General features: G+C 38.1%; 1 long non-coding RNA gene across 1 annotated transcript in view; it reads right to left on the bottom strand.

Moving 5' to 3' along the window:
- Window positions 1-4,747, bottom strand: part of Gm35742 (predicted gene, 35742) — a 7,519-nt gene extending 2,772 nt beyond the window's left edge. Inside the window, exon 1 of the long non-coding RNA NR_166161.1 lies at window positions 4,603-4,747. This is a non-coding gene — a long non-coding RNA (predicted gene, 35742). The remainder of the gene's footprint in view (window positions 1-4,602) is intronic.
- Window positions 4,748-18,228: the final 13,481 nt, after the last annotated feature.

Genomic DNA, 18,228 nt, shown 5'->3' with positions numbered 1-18,228 from the left:
GCTTCTTTTTCAACTGTTTTAAAAAAAATCCCATTTGCTGTGATCTTTGTTGTACACTTAGAAGGATCTAGAAGTCAAACCTTTAGAAGAATTTTAAGAGTTTTTAGAATGGCTCAACTGAAGTAGGAAGCCTAAATATGGGCAGCATCCTCCCAAGGGTCAACATCAGTCTCACACTGAATGAGAAGGAAAAAGAAAGTTTACACCAGTGTTCATCTCTTCTGATTCTGACTATGGATGGGATGGGATGGGATGGGATGGGATGGGATGGGATGGGATGGGATGGGATGGGATGGGATGGGTTGGGATGGGATGGGATGGGATGGGATGGGATGGGATGGGATGGGATGGGATGGGATGGGATGGGATGGGATGGGATGGGATGGGTTGGGATGGGTTGGGATGGGTTGGGATGGGATGGGATGGGATGGGTTGGGATGGGATGGGATGGGATGGGATGGGATGGGTTGGGATGGGATGGGATGGGATGTGAAGTGATGTGAAGTGATGTGATATGGTATGGTATGGTGTGGTGCAGTGTGATGTGACCACATGCCCCATATTCCTGCCATAAAGACTCTACCACCATGATGAAATGTGAGCTAAAATACACAAGTCCTCTTTATTTGCTTCTGGCCATGTGTTTTGTAATAGAAATGCTAAAAGTTTCCATTATTTTATTTTGCCAATTAATGTACTTATTCATTAAAAATATATTTTTGTTATTTTTTGAGACTGTAATATAATTACACCATCTCCCCTTTCCTTTTCCTGGCTTCAGAACCTCCTCCATATCCTGCCTTGTGCATGCAATGACTAATAAATGTATTTTAAAGAAAACTATTATTGTTACTGATTTAGCAAATTAAAAATGCATATTATACTATAAAGCTACTAAGGGATAATTTGAAGGTAGTTCTTTAGTGTTTAATTCAAAGGACTTTAGAATTACTTTTTTAAAATTTACCATATTGACCTCTTTTATAGTCTTTTCCTAGGGCTAATAAAAAGTGTAGTATCGTTCTTTATCTCAAGCACTGGCAAGAAGAAAGAAAGAAAGAAAGAAAGAAAGAAAGAAAGAAAGAAAGAAAGAAAGAAAGAAAGAAAGAAAGAAAGAAAGAAGAGAAGAGAAGAGAAGAGAAGAGAAGAGAAGAGAAGAGAAGAGAAGAGAAGAGAAGAGAAGAGAAGAGAAGAGAAGAGAAGAGAAGAGAAGAGAAGAGACAGAAAGGAAAAAAGATATGAAAGGCAAAAAGAAGCTGGTGTGGCCATTATGGGCTTAAAGGACAAGTTTTCATAGGCTTTTGGTCTAAATAATAAACACTTTAGTTTTACATTTTTAAAATGTTTATGGTGAATTATGTGTGCATGTGCTTATAAGTACCATGCCAATGAAACCAGAAGAGAGTGTCAAATGCCCTGGTGCTGGAGTTACAGGTGTTTATCAACCACCCAGAATGAGTTTAACCAAACTCAGGTCTTCCGCAAGAGAGGAAGTGCTCATAACTGTTGAGCCACATCTCCAGCCTCAAGAAAGATACTCCTAAAACTCAATGGATTGAAAAGAAAATTTAATGAAAATTAGAAAGTCACCTATTTGCATTACAATAAAAATAGGGACTATAGAAGTCATTATATGTAATTCAACTGTAATTATAAGAAACTTTAAAGCCTTAGATATATATGTTAGAAAAGCAAATTAAAATCAATTAATTGTGCATTTGTAAACTGGACCCAATAAGTTATGCATAAACCTAAAAATCTAAAGCAGAAATAGAAACCTAAAGAAATGGAGAAAAATAAATGCAAAGATTTAGACAACTAGAAAACAAACTAAAGCAGAGACTAACAAAAAAACAAATGTTCTTTAGAAAAACTAATAACATTTAATAAGTTGCTAATTAGATAGAACAAAAAAACAAAAGCACAAGAAACATCTTTAACGTTTTAATGTGTATGTATGTTTGCATTTGAGTGGAGGAGGGGAGAATCTGTACATGCATGACCGAGGGAGATTGTACATGCATGTTAAGGAGAAGCACGCGTGGCGGTGAGGGAGCAGTCTATGGATCCGGTTCTCTCCTCCCACCTTATGCATGCTTTAGTGATCAACCTCAGGACTCCAGGCTTGCACAGAGAATAACTCAACCTGCTGAGTCATCTCATCAGTCCCAGAATCTTATGGAGATGAAAAAAAACAAGATATTCAGATAATTTTATAGCAGTGCTTTAAATTTTAAACCTAAAACAAAGAATTCACGAAACAAACCTAGCAAAACACCAGGAATCTGAGTGATCTCATGAAATAAAGTAATCAAATTATTTCAATACCTGCTCCCCCCATCCCCTTACCTACACCTTTGCTGTCTGTGGTTTCACTCCATCATGGTTCAAATCATCAGAAAAAAAAATGTTACAGCAACAAACAATTCCTAGGTTTTAAACTGAGCACCGTTCTGAGCATCATGATGTAATCCCTTGCTCTCCTACCCAAGTCCACCCATCCCTTGAACAGCATATCTACACTGTATATGCTACTGCCTCAGCAGTCACCTACTAGCCATCAGATGGAACGCTGGGGTGTTTCGGTGCTTATGCTCATGGGTCTCTTACCATACTTGAAAAATGGCCCCAAGCAAGAGGATTAATGACACCACAAATGCAAATAAACCCCCCAAAGTCCCAGAAGATAATTTCTATCAACTGAAATGTTAATACACTATAATACTTTGACAGAAAGACTATGTTCATGTGACTATTATCACAGTATACTATGATTGTTCTATTGATTATTCTTGTTAATCTCCTACTGTGCCTAATTTACAAATTAAGCTTTATGGTAGGTCTTATGTGTGTGAAAGCAAAGACAGAATTGGGAACTATTGATGGTTTCCACATGCCCCACTCCCCGGTCTTTAACACACATCATATGGATACCAGGGAAAGTAGTATGTGTCAATTTCAATCTACAAAGGAATCTTTCTACCAGGCAACCAACATTAAAACACTAGTCTTATTTTAAACACTTCTTCAGAGAATAAAAAAGGAGGAACTTTTCCCAATTTATTTGTTCAGAGCATCACCTAACAGCAGACACTGACAAGGAATGAAGCAATATGGGAGCTGAGTAATGCATCACAATTATGTTGTATTTGTTCTATGAATAAAAAAAAATGGGGTTAACACTTTAAAATCAATCAACTTAATTTGCCACAATTACATAAATGGAAGGAAAACCGTATCATCATCTCAGCAGATACAGAAATCCAGCATCCATTCATAATGATGAAACGGGTATCACTCCAACTCCAGAAGAGAGCTCTGAAAATGCATTGTAGAGCATAGATTTATTCTGCGGGATCATTTTGCACGTACAAAATATATTTTGGCTTATTCCCTAATTCTCTGCTCCTTGGGGTAATAAAGAGCTGATTAATGGAGAACTTAATAACTGTACACAAAAGCCCTCTGTGAGGGGCAGTCGTTTCACAAGCTCAACAAGGCATTTAAAAATTAACTGAATGTAACAGGCAACTTGAAACACAAGCCACACAAAAGAAGCTCCAGGAATAAAAGGACAAGATCCTGATAACGATGCAATTCAAATGCCAGTCACATTTGTTTCTCGGTGCTTTGGACAAGGCTTGGTGACATTAAAGCACTTCACTCTGGGGTTCAGGGGTGAACTCTATTGTACTGATTTTAAAATACCAGCACTGGAGATTTATCTTAGATACAAGCAAGACACAGAATGGTAGACGGTTAATTACTTCCACAAAGAGATAGCTGGACTTATAAAAGTAAAAGAGAACTAATTCGGGGGAGGAAAGGCCCCAATGGCAAGGAAGAGGGGGGATAAGGAACTAGGAAGGGGGTGAGTGTATGCAAAGACTATGATATACAAGTATCAAGTTGTCCTGAAGACTTATTGTGTATGCTAACTGACATTTTTCAATTAAAAAAAAAAAGGAAAAAGTAGAAGTCTTGTTTTGGGACTCATTTCAATAGGTGCAGTAGCCCTTCCCTGGGACAGGTTAGAATGAGCCAGGGCAAACCATTCCTGATGTTGTTCTTTACCAGGCCTGTCTATCTATGGGCTTAGAACCTAAGGAAGGTTTCCAGAGCAAACACCAGCAAGTGCTGGGGTGGACAAAGTTTTGGTGGTTTTGGAACCAGTATTTCAACCTCACTGTGCAAGCTGCAATCCCCAGTTCTGAGTCTAATGAGGTCCGTTCCATGTCCTTGCACTACACATCAAAGGAAAGGAGCCTGCAGATAGGAAGTCAGGTACCGGTGCTCACCAGCAAATTAAATTTCTGCAGCTTTCTCCAGCTGTAGAACCAACTTCACCTGGTAATCAATGTATTCTCTAGGGAACAAAACCTCTTCCTGAGCATGTCTAAGAAGACAAAAGCGAAAAATATTTACCCAACAAAATGTCAGGGAAAGAAAACACAGATCTGATCATTCAATTAACTGTTTCTTTCCCCCATGGTACCCCCTTATTACGCACTCTCCATGGTAAGTAACCCCTGCAAACTCCAAGACCAGAAACCCTGCAGGCACGGATGGCATGGCAACCTGGAGAGGTGCTGAGGACCTTACCCTTAAAGTGGGAGCATCTAGCATTGAGCTCAGATCTTGCGTGGTCTCCATGTACAGGGTGAGACGTGCAGGGTCTTATAGTGTATCAATAATTTGTGAACGATTTTTTACTTCTCTTCTCAGGTGCCAGGAGTTTGAGATTCTCAAATGTAGGAAGGAATGACCTTTGGCTAACAAATCGATGGTAGTTAATTATTAAAAAGTACCATTACAGCCTGTATCCCCACCTTCAGGGGCCTACATTCCAGTAATGAGAAGAGATCCAGAATCATTTGAAAGCATTCGTATCAGAAAACGGCCAGAACGTAGATGGATATAACAAATAACTCACTGTACCAGGAGACCACATTTGGAGACCATTGTTTCTCACTCAAAGAATAGGTACTCTCTCAGCTTCTTCTGTCCCAGCCTGTTCTCTTAAATCCCAGGAGGGAAGTCCTGGGCTCTGGCCTTGGGGAGGAAGGAAGGAATCAGGGCTGACATTCTTGCATTGTTCATCCTGCTGCCACATTCTCCCCTCCCCCTACATGGTTTTCAATCCCTTCCCCCTCCTCGCTGGCTCCCACCTTTCCATTCTCTCTTTCTTGTGCTTGCTGCCAGCTCACTGTATATTTCAAGATTGCTAGCACGGAGGTGGCTAGGAAGATATGCACAGCCCGACTTTCTCTCAGAAGTTTATAATTTCACTGTACTTTCAGTTAATGACCAGTTCTCCGATGGCCCTCAACCCATCCTTTCCCCAGACTCCTTACAGCCATGTAGGAACCTCTCTTTCTTTTCCAGAGAACCATAACACCTCACCCCATACCCGCTTTTCCCTGGCTCACTAAAATATCATCCTCTATGTATTATGTACTGTGTTCGCTGGACACTGACTGCGGAAATGGAAATCAATCTTTCTGCCTGACATTATCCATTCCAAAAGAGACATGATGAACTTATCCTTCATTAGCTGGACTTGACTCTTCAGCTCCTTGCTTGTGCATACATCCCATTGCATGCCCTTACAGGGCTTTCCAGCCTCTTCCGTGTTCAAATCCAGACTTACTCAGGGCCTTCTGATTCCATAGAGATCTGTGAGACCTCAGAGCTCAGAACCCAAAGCTCTGTAGCTTACCCCTCCTTTCCCGGTGGTACTGTCTTCTCTGGGAAAAGCGTCATCTACTGATGCCCTCAAACCAGGAGCTCAGGATAAGCAATGGGACAAATAATTTCTGCTTCACAGGGGCAAGGTGAAGTCGTCAGAACTGCTGACATTTCACAAAAGAAGCTGTGCGGTCGAAATAATGTCTGGGAAAAATGCACTCGGTTCGCTATTGCCTCTGGAAATATCCCTGACAATCTTCACTTTAATAGTTTAAATTTAATCACCTTGGCTTCTGTTCTCAAAGCTAAAATCTCAGTATTAATAAATGAATAAAGGGCTATTGGTACCAGCACCAACAAATACGGTAAGTGCTCAAAAAAAAAAAAACCACTGAAATAAATAGATATTTCCTACATGTTGCCACATACTGCTTCTTTTCTAATAAACGTTTTAATATGTAAAAACAAAATGAATCACCATTCTCATAACCATGTGACTGAAGTCACGGAGGATGCTACAGAGACCTTACCTCTTCTTCCCACTGCCTTGGCATTCCTTCCACTGTCATATGACTCTCTAATTTAGATGGGAGTGTCCAGAGTTATTGTATTAGAATCTTAGGGAAAATCTTTAATGCTCTCAAAATATAACAATAAGAAAACAATCCAATTAGAATATATGAAATAGTTCTGTTCTGTGGAGTATTACTTAGTAATAAAAAGGAATGAGCTTTTAATACATACAATTCAAGTGGGCCTGCCTACATTGGCTTTATCATTATCATCGAGCTTCTGATCATGAGAAGGAGCAGCACTAACTTTGTCCAAACCCTCTAGTCTCAAGCAGAACGTCAGTGTAGCATGGTTTCCTTATGCCCGGCTTCAGCAGCACACAGACTTTGACGTGTGTTATTTTTATTCAATTCAAACTAAAATTTCCGGAGAATTTTTCCTTCGAGACACAAGTTATTTAGAAGTATGATATTTGGTTTTCAAATAACTGGATATCTTCTGCCTATCTTTCTGTTACTGGTTCATAGCTTAATTCTGCTGTGATGATAGAATGTACTTTGTGCCATTTTAAAAGTATAAAAATAGTTTACATTTGTGTTAAATATTAGAAAATATTCTGTCACTGCAAACTCCGTATACCTTTGAAGGAATGATTCATGTTTAGTCTGCCATTTCAAAAGGTTTATAAGTAACAGGAAAACTTAGTTTTTTTTTTAAATACACCTTTTTATTATTGTTTAACATTTCATTTTCTTTTTCTTCTATGTCTATAAAAATGTATGTTGATTATTTCATCAGTTTTGAGAAAGAGGAGCTGAGAGCTCCAATAAAGTACACTTTGACTGTGGAGAAAAGAGACATCTTTTCTCAGTTGTATTGATTTGTTGCGAAACTCCAGCTCTGTGTCGGTACATGTGTTGTTTTCTGAATGAATTGAAGTTTATCATTTTTGTTTGCGTTAAGTTTCCACAGTTGGTAATATTTTTGTTTAGAGAACGTTAACATGATTAAAACTTGAGAAAGAACAGAGTTAGAGAACTAACTTCTCCCCATTTAAAAGATCTTCTACAAATCAAAGTCTACAATCATCAGGATTGCACGACACGGGGCTGGAGAGACGGCTCAGCAGTGACCCAGGTTCAGTTCCCAGAGCCCGTCTGGTGGCCTCACATCCTCCAGAAACACCAGCTTCAGGGGATCCGATGCCCTCTCCCAACCTCCTCAAGTGTCTACATTCGTTTAGAATTCATGAACACAAATATACATATGCACATGAATATCAAGGCTTGAAGTAAAATATACTAAAAGGCTATACTGAGGGAGTAAAGTGTAGACCAATGGGGCAGAACTGGCAGCCAGGAGACAAAGCCTTCACCTTTGAGGAACTGATTTCCAACGATCTGCCATGAGGAGTCAGCGAGGGGGAGATTCGTCTGTTTATCATTAGTCTGGGGATGATTTGACGTCTGCATGACATTGGTTAGACCAATCACTTCTTAGATATAACACTTAAGGCAAATTTAACTGAAGGAGAAATAAATTGAACTTTATAAAATTAATAAAATTTCATGCCTCAGAGGTCACTAGGGAGAAAGGAAAAAGACCCACGGGACAGAAAATAATGTATTTGTGAGTCACTGGTGTATCTGGTGTCTAATGTCCAGAGAGAACTATGACAGCTTCACAGTAAAAAGGAAAGTATCGAACATAAAATTTTTAAAGTACAATTTTTGAATTAAAATGCCTTGCCCTTATTGCTTGGAAATGCTTTACTGTATTTCTTTACATCTGTATTCCCCATCCTCTTGCAGTGATTTATATGTATGCTAATATTTCAGAGCCTTATAGTCTGGATCAATGTAGATTTGTGGTAAGCCTGGATATCCTGCTTTTTTTCTATCAAAAAGTCTTGGTTGTCTCAGGTATTTCTGTATACACTTTAAATTAGATTTTCAATTTGTATTTTTTAAAGCTTGTGCAATTTCAATTGAGACTGAGTTTATACACTAACCTAGGAAAACAGACGTATTTTATAACAGTATCTTCAGCATTTATTTGTCTTGTATGAATGCACAACCTGTGGAAGTTGGAGGAAAAGTGCAAAGCTGGGTTCTCTCCTTTCACCACTTAGAGCCCAGGAGTTGAACTCAGGCAACCAGGATGGGCGCCACATGCCTGTACCTATTGACCTGTCTCACAAGCTCCCAAAGACTAACGCACTTCTTTGCCAGATCATGTTCGACATTCTTTTGACGAGGTATTTAAGAGTATTGTTTAACTTATAAACATTTATGGATTTTTCCATGTATATTTACTATTCAATTCTAATTTAATTCTATACAATGTTAGAAAACATGTTATGCCATATGAATCCTTTAAAAATATATTTGCTTTAAAATTATTTTCTATTAGTTGTTTATTCTACTTCCTTTACTTTTTGAGATTATAATTACATAATTTCTCCCTTCCTTTTCCCCCCTTTAAGCCCTCCCATTTATCCTCCTTTCCCTTTTTCAAATTCGTGGTCTCATTTTCATATACATATATGAATATTTATGAATATATATTCATAAATACATAAGTACAACCTGCTCAGTGTGTAGTATTACTTGTATGTATGATTTGGGGAATGACCATTTGGTATTGGATAATCAGTTGGTATGATCTTCCCTGGGAAGTCTGTTTTATTGTTTGAGAAGTTCAAACATGCTTATTAATATGTCTTGAACAAATCCTCCTCCCATTCCCTCTGTTCCAGTTCCTTGCTTGTCTTTCCTGCTACTCTTCATTCCCAACTTCAGGTGCTCTTTTATTAACCCACTAAGTCCGCTTAATGGGTGTAAGATCATCTTCTTAAGATGGTAGTCTCTCAGGAGCTACATCCCTGAAAAGCTAATTCTGCCCTCACAGAGCAGCTATCAGTTGCCAGTATCTCCTCAGCTAGGGGAGTTCCTCTCCTGCTGTGATGGAGTTTTAACTGGCTTGATCTGGTGAAGGTCATGTGAATGTAGTCACAACAACTGTGTGTTTGTATGTACAACCGTGCTATCTTGTCCAGCAAAGCAAATAATGTTTTTCTATAGGCATCCACTCTCTTGGTCCTTATACTCAATCTTTCTTCTCTTTCTTCCAAGACGATCATTGAGTTTAGGGAAAAGGGATATGATAGAGATGTTATATTTAGAGATGAGCACTCCAAAGTTTCTTATTCACTGCATATTGATGAATTCTGGATCTTTGTATAAATCATCATCTACCACAAAAAAAAAAATCTGTGATGAGGGTTGAAAGATGCACTAGCCTATAGGTAGAACAAAAAAAAATCATTAAGAGTCAGTTTAGTCCATATAGCAGATTCTTCTGTAGGGCCCAGGGCTTGTAAATCCATAGTGTTGGGACCCGGTTAAATATATAGGCATGAGTTCTATCTTGTAGAATAGGCTCAAAATCCAATCAGCAGACACAGGCCCATCATTACAGCTCTCAGTTTTCACAGCTGAGTAAAACTATTGATTATATTTTTCCCTAGTAGCCTTCATAGAACCTTCCAGCACCTTCAAGGACAGCTAACAGGGATGAAGCCCATCGAGTTCTAGATTGTAACTAGAGCAAAGGGAATAGCCTATAATTTTGAAAGGAGGGAAACATCTATAGATTCCCATTAGCCAAAGATTAGAAAATTGGCAGCCCATACCTTTTAGTGGGCTTTTTATTGATACTCTGTGTTGTCTGAGAAAGGCACTGTCCCCACCCCACCACCATTTTAGAGAAGCTCCATTTAAACTCCAATTGTATACATATAGCTTTTAGGAAACTTCTACAGTAGTTTCCATGTGGCTATCCCACAAATCTTCAGTGTTAGTCATTGCTCCACCTACTTCCTTTGCTATCTTGTACTCCATCCCATCCCACTTCCTGTTCCACTAATCCCTTTCATTCTCTTTACCACCTACCTTCTATCCCACTTTCACTGAAATCTTCCCAAAGTCTCCTTACCAGTTCCCTGGCTTCTTTGGGTATTCCAGTCCAAACACACATTATCTAGAGTCTAAATCAGCACCTACATCTTGGTTGATGTTACAAATACTTGAAATGAATTCGTGTCATTTTGCTAGACAAGTTTCCTGTCTGCCACAGTTGTGCAAGTTGGCTGAAAGTGTCTTTAAGGCATTTCCTGACTTAACTTTTTCTCTACTTGCTATATATAATAGAGAGAGCCACTGAGATTGTCAACATTAATTATATATTTGTCTATCCTCATTTTAGTTTTGCTGTGCTTTTGTATGATACTTTCAGTCTCTGTTATTAGACATGTCCTGATTTAGAATACTGTCTTTCAGATAAACAGGCTGTCTCATTCATCACTGTGAAATATCTCCTATGTCTGAGTTAACTAAAGGAACAGTATTCCTTTAGTTAAACATAGCAAATCTAATATTAATGTAGCCCCTACAGTGTTGTTGAACGTAGTGACTGCACAGTATATAATGTTCTGCCCTTACTTTAAACCTGTTTTTCTGCATATTTAAAGTATGCTTCATGTGAGAAGGCATATAATAGTTTTGTTTCATTTTATCTGACAGTCTCTGTATTTTAACTAAACATAATGTAATTATTAGTACAGTTGGGCTCAATCCATTGCTTTGCCATTCAGCTGTATGATTCAACTCTTCTTTGTTCCATCTTCCTCTTTTCCTGTATTACTTAATTGCATTTTAAGATTATATCTCATAGCCAATGTTGGCTTAGTAGCTAAACTTCTTTGTTCTACTTTTAAGTGGTTGCTCCAGGTTTTATAATAGTTATTCTTCCTGTGTCATAGCACGCTTTTAGAAAGCATTATACCACCCCAAATACACCATCAGATTACAACAATGGATGTCCAATCTCCTTGCATATGCATATTTTCACATCTTCTTACATTTCATTCTACATGGCTGAAACTGTAATACATATTTTCTAAAGAAGATTTTAAAGTATTTTTCATTTATGAATGTTTTGTCTGAGAGAAAGAGACAGACAGACAGACAAATAGATCTCTGTGTTTGACTAGTCATTTCATAGCACATGTATGAACATAAATTGACAACTTTGTGGAGTCAGCTTATTTTTCATATTTTAAAAGATTTATGTATTTATATCTTGTGTTTATGGGTATCTGTCTGCATGTATATACATATGCTTTGTGGGAATAGTGCCTACGGAGATCACAAGAAGGCACAAGATCCTCTGAGACTGGAGTTATAGATCATTGTGAGCATCATATAGTTCCTGAAAGTAAGACCCAAGTCCTCTAGAAGAGTAGCCAGTGCTCTTACTTGAGCTATCTCTCCAGCACCAACTTCTTCCAACTTTACATGAGCTCTAGTGACTAAAGCCATGTTGTCAGGCTTGCATTGTTGGATTTCAAGTGCCTTTGCTTGATGAGCCATCCTGGTGTTCCCTTAAATGATTTTAAAGTGTATTTGAGATTAACTTAGACATTCACAATTTCTGATTTTTTTCACCCCATTGTGTTCATCCTCACTTGCTTTTCTCCCACTTGAAGGACTTTTAATATTTATTGTATTACAGATGTGTCTTAGTTAGGGTTTTATTGATGTCAAGAGACACTGTGACCATGACAACTCATATAAAGAAAAACATTTGACTGAGGTTGGATTACTGTCTCAGAGTTTTAGTCCATTATCATCATGGTGGAAAGCATGGCAGCATCCAGACAGGCATGGTGCTGGATGAGCCAAGAGTTCTACATCTTGATCTGTAAGCAACAAGAAGACTGTTACACATAAGCTTGGCCTTTGGAGACCTCAAGTCCTGTCTCCACAGTGACAAACTTTCTTCAACAAAGCCACACCTACTGATAGTGTCACTGCCTGTGGGCCAAGCATTCCAGCATATGAATCTGTGGGGGCCATGCCTATTCAAGCCATCACAGGTGTGTTGACAATAAATTTTCACAGTTTGGGTTTTAAAATCATAAATAAGCATACAGACATTATCATTTAGTAAAGATACTGTGTGTTTCTGATTTTCACTGTCTTCAATAAGAAGTCTGATTTTTATATTTCTGTATAAACTGTTCTGGCTTAATTTCTGTTGCTATGATAAATACCTTGACTAAAGGCAACTTTAGGAGAAAAGAGGCTTCTGTGTCTTAGGATTCCAGGTAACAACCTATCACTGAGGGAAGTCATGGTAAAACTTAAGGCAGGAACTTGAATTCAGGTATGGAGTAACAATTTCCTCTGAGATTGAAACATTCCATTCTACAGAGAAGCTCATTAGGCAGTAAGGTGAAAAATGCTTCAGGAAGTCCCTGAAACTGACTAGATCCACTAGGCTCCTCCCTGCCAGAGTAAGCTGAGAGTTCCTCTGGGACTACTATATCTACGCTGCAAAGAAGCCTCAGACAAGCCAATCTGCAAACCAGACTCATTAGTCCAGACCAGCTGACAGAAAAAAAAAATAAAAACAGCTAAGCTGTGTGGAAAATGTTTAGAACAATCGAGAGTTAGAAAGAATATTCTCCAACCTGTTAAGGTACCTGCCAGCTGTGAAATATGCAAGAGATTCCCAGCTTTGAGAGCTATAACCCATGATAGGTTGGGCTTTGGTGGTGCAGCTGTCTCCAAATCATTTCTGTTCCTATATGCAACCCCTTACCCATATTCCTATAACCCCAATAAAAAATTGGTTCACCAAATTGAACTTCAGGAGTAGCCATACTTTGGTCTATCATGGGATCCCTCCTTGGAGTGAGTAAGGATGTGTGTTGTGTCTCCCCAGGAAAAGTTTTGCCATACATCAAGACTGATTGTTACTCTATACTTTAACCCAGAGCAAAGAACCCACTTCACAACAAAACAAGTATAACAGGAACGATTGAGGAGGAGGATACCAACTGTGTGGTTCATGCCTAGATTGCTTTAGATAGTTTAGGAATACCTCTCTAGGGATTGGTGCTGTCCAAAGAGGACTAGTGCCTCTAAATCAGTTAATAACCACAAAAATCCCTAGAGAAGTACCCATGTACCAATCTTATCTAGGCAGTTCTTCAACTGAATTTTCTTCCTGGATAAGTATAAGGTTTGTCAATTTGACAGTTAAAGCTATCTAGAACATGAGAAAATTGTGGTTTTCCTCTGGAAGTTTTTAAAAACATTTTTCTTTTCATTATTGGTTTTGACAAATGATTTTGCAATTGCTTAGTATGGTTTGAGGTATAGGAGTGAGACTGTTTTTTTCTTGCATGTGTTTCACTGAATCTTTGGTGCTGTAGTTTGGATATCATTGGATGATATACTTGAGACTTTGTATGTGGGAAGTTTTGTTCCCCATGGTTGAAGATAACAGTATTTAAGGGGACAAGTTTAAGAAGTGAGACCTAGATTATCCTGCCACTAAGTACTCTGGAAGCACATCCAGCTACCCAAAGCCATCTGCTGTACCCCCAGACCTCCATCATCCATCTGCCTCTCATTAGACATGCTGAATAGGAAACACAAAGTACCATCCAGGAACAATGAGACGGATGTAGGCCAGCTTAAGAACAAAATCAACAAGAGCCAGGAAAATATGTCACACCTATCCTATATGATATGAGTACAGCTATCCTACTACAACAAGCCCTAGATATCCTGACACAATTGCAGCACACACAAAAAAGTCCTTAAATCCTATCTTATAAAGATGATAGAGGCCCTTAAAGGGGAAATGAGTAAGTCCCTTGAACAAATACAGGAAAATACCCTCAAACAAATAAAAGCCTTTCAAGAGGAAACAAATCCCTTTAAAAAATACAGGAAAATACAACTAAAGAGTTGAAGGAAATGAATAAAACTGTTCAAGACCTGAAAATTGAAATAGAGACAAAAAGAAAACACAAACACAGGAAACCCTGGAGAAGGAAACCCTGGGAAAGAGAATAGGAACAACAGATGTAAGCATCAACAACAGAATACATGAGATGGAAGAGAGAACCTCAAGCACAAAAGATATGATAGAAGACATTAATATATTTGTCAAAGAAAATGTTAAATCTAAAAATTCCTGAAACAAAACACCTTGGAAATCTGGAATACTGTGAAAAGACCTAAGAATAATAGGAATAGAAGATGATAAGGAATTCCGGGCACAAGGACCAGAAAATATTTTAAACCTAAGCATAGGAGAAAACTTTCTCATCCTAAAGAAAAAATTCCTATAAACATACAAGAAACTTACAGAACACAAATTAGATTGGACCAGAAAAGAAAATCCTCCCACCACGTAATAATCAAAACACTAAATCTACAGTACAAAGAAAGTACATTAAAAGCTGCAAGAGGAAAAGGGCAAAGTAACATACAAATTCAGACCTATCAGAACTGCACCCAACTTCTCAACAGAGATTCTAAAACCTAGAAGGGCCTGAGCAGATGTCATGCCACCTCTAAAATCCACTGGCGCCAATCTAGGCTACTAAACCCAGCAAAACTCTCAATCGCTGTAGATGGAGAAAACAAGACTTCAAGACAAAACTAAATTTAAACATTATCTATGCACAAATCCAGCCCTACAGAAAATACTAGAAGGAAAACTTCAACCCAGGGAGGATAACTACATCCAAGAAAACACAGGAAATAAGTAATTCTGTACCAGCAAAACCAAAACAAGGGAAGCACACACAAACACACACTAACATCAGCAACATCAAAATAACAGGAAATAACAATCATTGATCATTAATAGTTCTCAATATCAATGGACTCAATTACCTAATAAAAAGACACAGGCTAGTCGAATGGATGTGAAAACAGGATCCATTATTCTGCTGCATACAAAACACACACACACACACACACACACACACACACACACACACACACACACACACACCTCAGCAACAAAGGTACAATGCTACTGCCATCAAATTCAAACACAATTCTTTACAGAGCTTGAAAAGGTAATTCTCAACTTTATATGGAAAAACATAAACCCAGAATAGCTAAAACATTCCTGAATCTTAAAAATACTTCTGGAGATATCACCATTCCTGATCTCAAGCTGTACTCAAAGCAAAATTTACTCCTATGAGTTAATGGTGTGGGAACAGACAGGTTGATCAATGGAATTGAATCAAAGACCCTAAAATAATCCCACACACATATAGACACGAGTTTTGATAAAGAAGCCAAAACTATACTATGGGAAAAAAGAAAACATCTTCAACAAATGCTATTCTAACTGGATGTGTGCCTGTAGATGAATATAAATAGATCCATATTTATCAGACTGTACAAAACTCAATTTCAAGTGGATCAAAGACCTTGGGATACTAAATCCAAATAAAATAGAAAGTGGGGAATAGGCTTGAACTCATTGGCACAGGAAACAATTTCCTGAACAGAACACTAATGACTCAGGCTCTAAGATCACTAATTGACAGATGGGACCTCATGAAACTGAAAAGCTTCTGTAAAGCAAAAGACACTATCAATAAGTCAAAAAGGCCAACAGATTGGGAAAAGATGTTCACTAACCCTACATCTGACAGAGGGCTAATACCCAAAATATACAAAGACTCAAGAAGTTGGACTCCAGAAAACCAAATAACTCAATTAAAAATGGGGTACAGAGCGAAATAGAGAATTCTCAACAGAGGAATCTTGAATGCTTGAGAAGCACTTAATAAATGTCCTGATTTTATTATTTTGGAAACTCTCTGTGCCCTCTGGCTAGTCTGGCTAAGGGTTTATCTATCTTGTTGATTTTCACAAAGAACCAGCTCCTGCTTTTGTTGATTCTTTGGATAGTTCTTTTTGTTTCTACTTGGTTGATTTCAGCCTTGAGTTTGATTATTTTCTGATGTCTACTCCTCTTGGGTATATTTGCTTCGTTTTGTTCTAGAGCTTTCAGGTGTGCTATCAAGCTGCTAGTGTATGCTCTCTCCAGTTTCTTTTTGGAGGCACTTAGAGCTCTTAGTTCTCCTCATAGTAGTGCTTTCATTGTGCCCCATAAATTTTGATATGATGTGCCTTCATTTTCATTAAATTCTAAAAAGTCTTTAATTTATTTCTTCTTTCCCAAGTTATCATTGAGTAGAGCATTGTTCAGCTTCCACGTGTATGTGTGTATTCCATTGATTTTGTTGGTATTGAAGACCAGCCTTAGTCAGTGCTGATCTGATAGGATGCATGGGATTATTTCAGTCTTCTTGAATCTCTTGAGGCCTGTTTTGTGATAGAGTATATGGTCAATTTTGGAGAAGGTACCATGAGGTGCTGAGAAGAAGATATATTATTTTGTTTTACGATAAAATGTTCTATAAATATCAGTTAAATCTATTTGGTTCATAACTTCTGTAACTTTTGGTTAAAAGCTGATTTTATTTGATATTAGAATGGCTACACCAGCTTTTTTTCTTGGGACCATTTGTTAGGAAAATTGTTTTTCAGGCTTTTACTCTGAGGAAGTGTCTGTCTTTGTCACTGAGGTGCATTTCCTGTATGCAGCAAAATGCTTGGCCCTATTTATGTATCCAGTGTGTTAGTCTATGTCTTTTTATTGGGAAATTGAGTCTCTTGATGTTAAAAGATATTAAGGAATAGTGACTGTTGCTTCCTGTTATTATTGTTGTTAGAGGTGAAATTATGGAATTTGTATGACTATCTTCCTTTGGGTTGGTTGAAAGAAGATTACTTTCTTGCTTTTTCTAGGGTGTAGTTTCACTCCTTGTGTTGGTGTTTTCCATCAATTATCCTTTGAAGGGCTGTATTTGCGCAAAGATATTGGATAAACTTTTTTTTGTCTGGAAAATTTTGGTTTCTACATCTATGGTAATTGAGAGCTTTGTTGGGTATAGTTGCCTGAGTTGGAATTTGTGTTCTCTTAGGGTCTGTATGACATCTGCCCAGGATCTTCTGACTCTTATAGTCTCTGATGAGAAGTCTGGTATAATTCTGATAGTTCTGCCTTTATATGTTACTTGACCTTTTTCCCTTACTGCTTTTAATATTCTTTCTTTATTTAAAGCATTTGGTGTTTTGATTATTATATGATGGGCGGAATTTCTTTTCTGGTCCAGTCTATTTGGAGTTCTGTAGGCTTCTTGTATGTTCATGGGCATCTCTTTCATTGGGTTAGGGAAGTTTTCTTCTATAATTTTGTTGAAGATATTTGCTGGCACTTTAAGTTGGGAAACTTGTCTCTTCTATACCTATTATTCTTGAGTTTGGTCTTCTCATTGTGTTCTGGATTTCCTGGATGTTTTGAGTTAGGAGCTTCCTGCTTTTTGCATTTCTTTGAGTGTTGTGTCAATATTTTCTATAGTATCTTCTGCACCTGAGATTCTCTCTTCTATCTCGTATTCTGTTGGTGATGACTCCTGATCTATTTCCTAGTTTTCTAACTCCAGGGTTGTCTCCCTTTGATTTCTTTATTGTTTCTATTTCTATCTTTAGATCCTGGATGGTTTTGTTCAGTTCTTTCACCTCTTTGGTTGTGTTTTCTTGTAATTCTTTAAGGGATTTTTGTGTTTCCTCTTTAAGGGCTTCTAGCTGTTTGCCTGTGTTCTCTTGTATTTCTTTAAGAGAGTGATTTATGTCCTCCTTAAAGTCCTCTATCATCATCATGAGAAGTGTTTTAAAATTCAAATCTTGGTTTTTTGGTATGATGATGTATCCAGGACTTGCTATGGTGGGAGAACTGGGTTCTGATGATTCCAGGTAACTCTGGTTTCTGTTGCTTGTGTTTTTTTTTCTGTTTCTTATTCCTGATTTTTTCCCATTTTTTATTAGGTATTTAGCTCATTTACATTTCCAATGCTATACCAAAAGTCCCCCATACCCACCCACCCCCACTTCCCTACCCACCCACTTCCTTTTTTTTGGCCCTGGCGTTCCCCTGTACTGGGGCATATAAAGTTTGCGTGTCCAATGGGCCTCTCTTTCCAGTGATGGCCGACTAGGCCATCTTTTGATACATATGCAGCTAGAGTCAAGAGCTCCGGGATACTGGTTAGTTCATAATGTTGTTCCACCTATA

Source organism: Mus musculus, chromosome 1 (assembly GCF_000001635.26).
Source record: "Mus musculus strain C57BL/6J chromosome 1, GRCm38.p6 C57BL/6J".
NCBI classification, from domain to species: Eukaryota; Metazoa; Chordata; class Mammalia; order Rodentia; family Muridae; genus Mus; species Mus musculus.
This window is presented reverse-complemented; position numbering and strand designations above follow the sequence as displayed.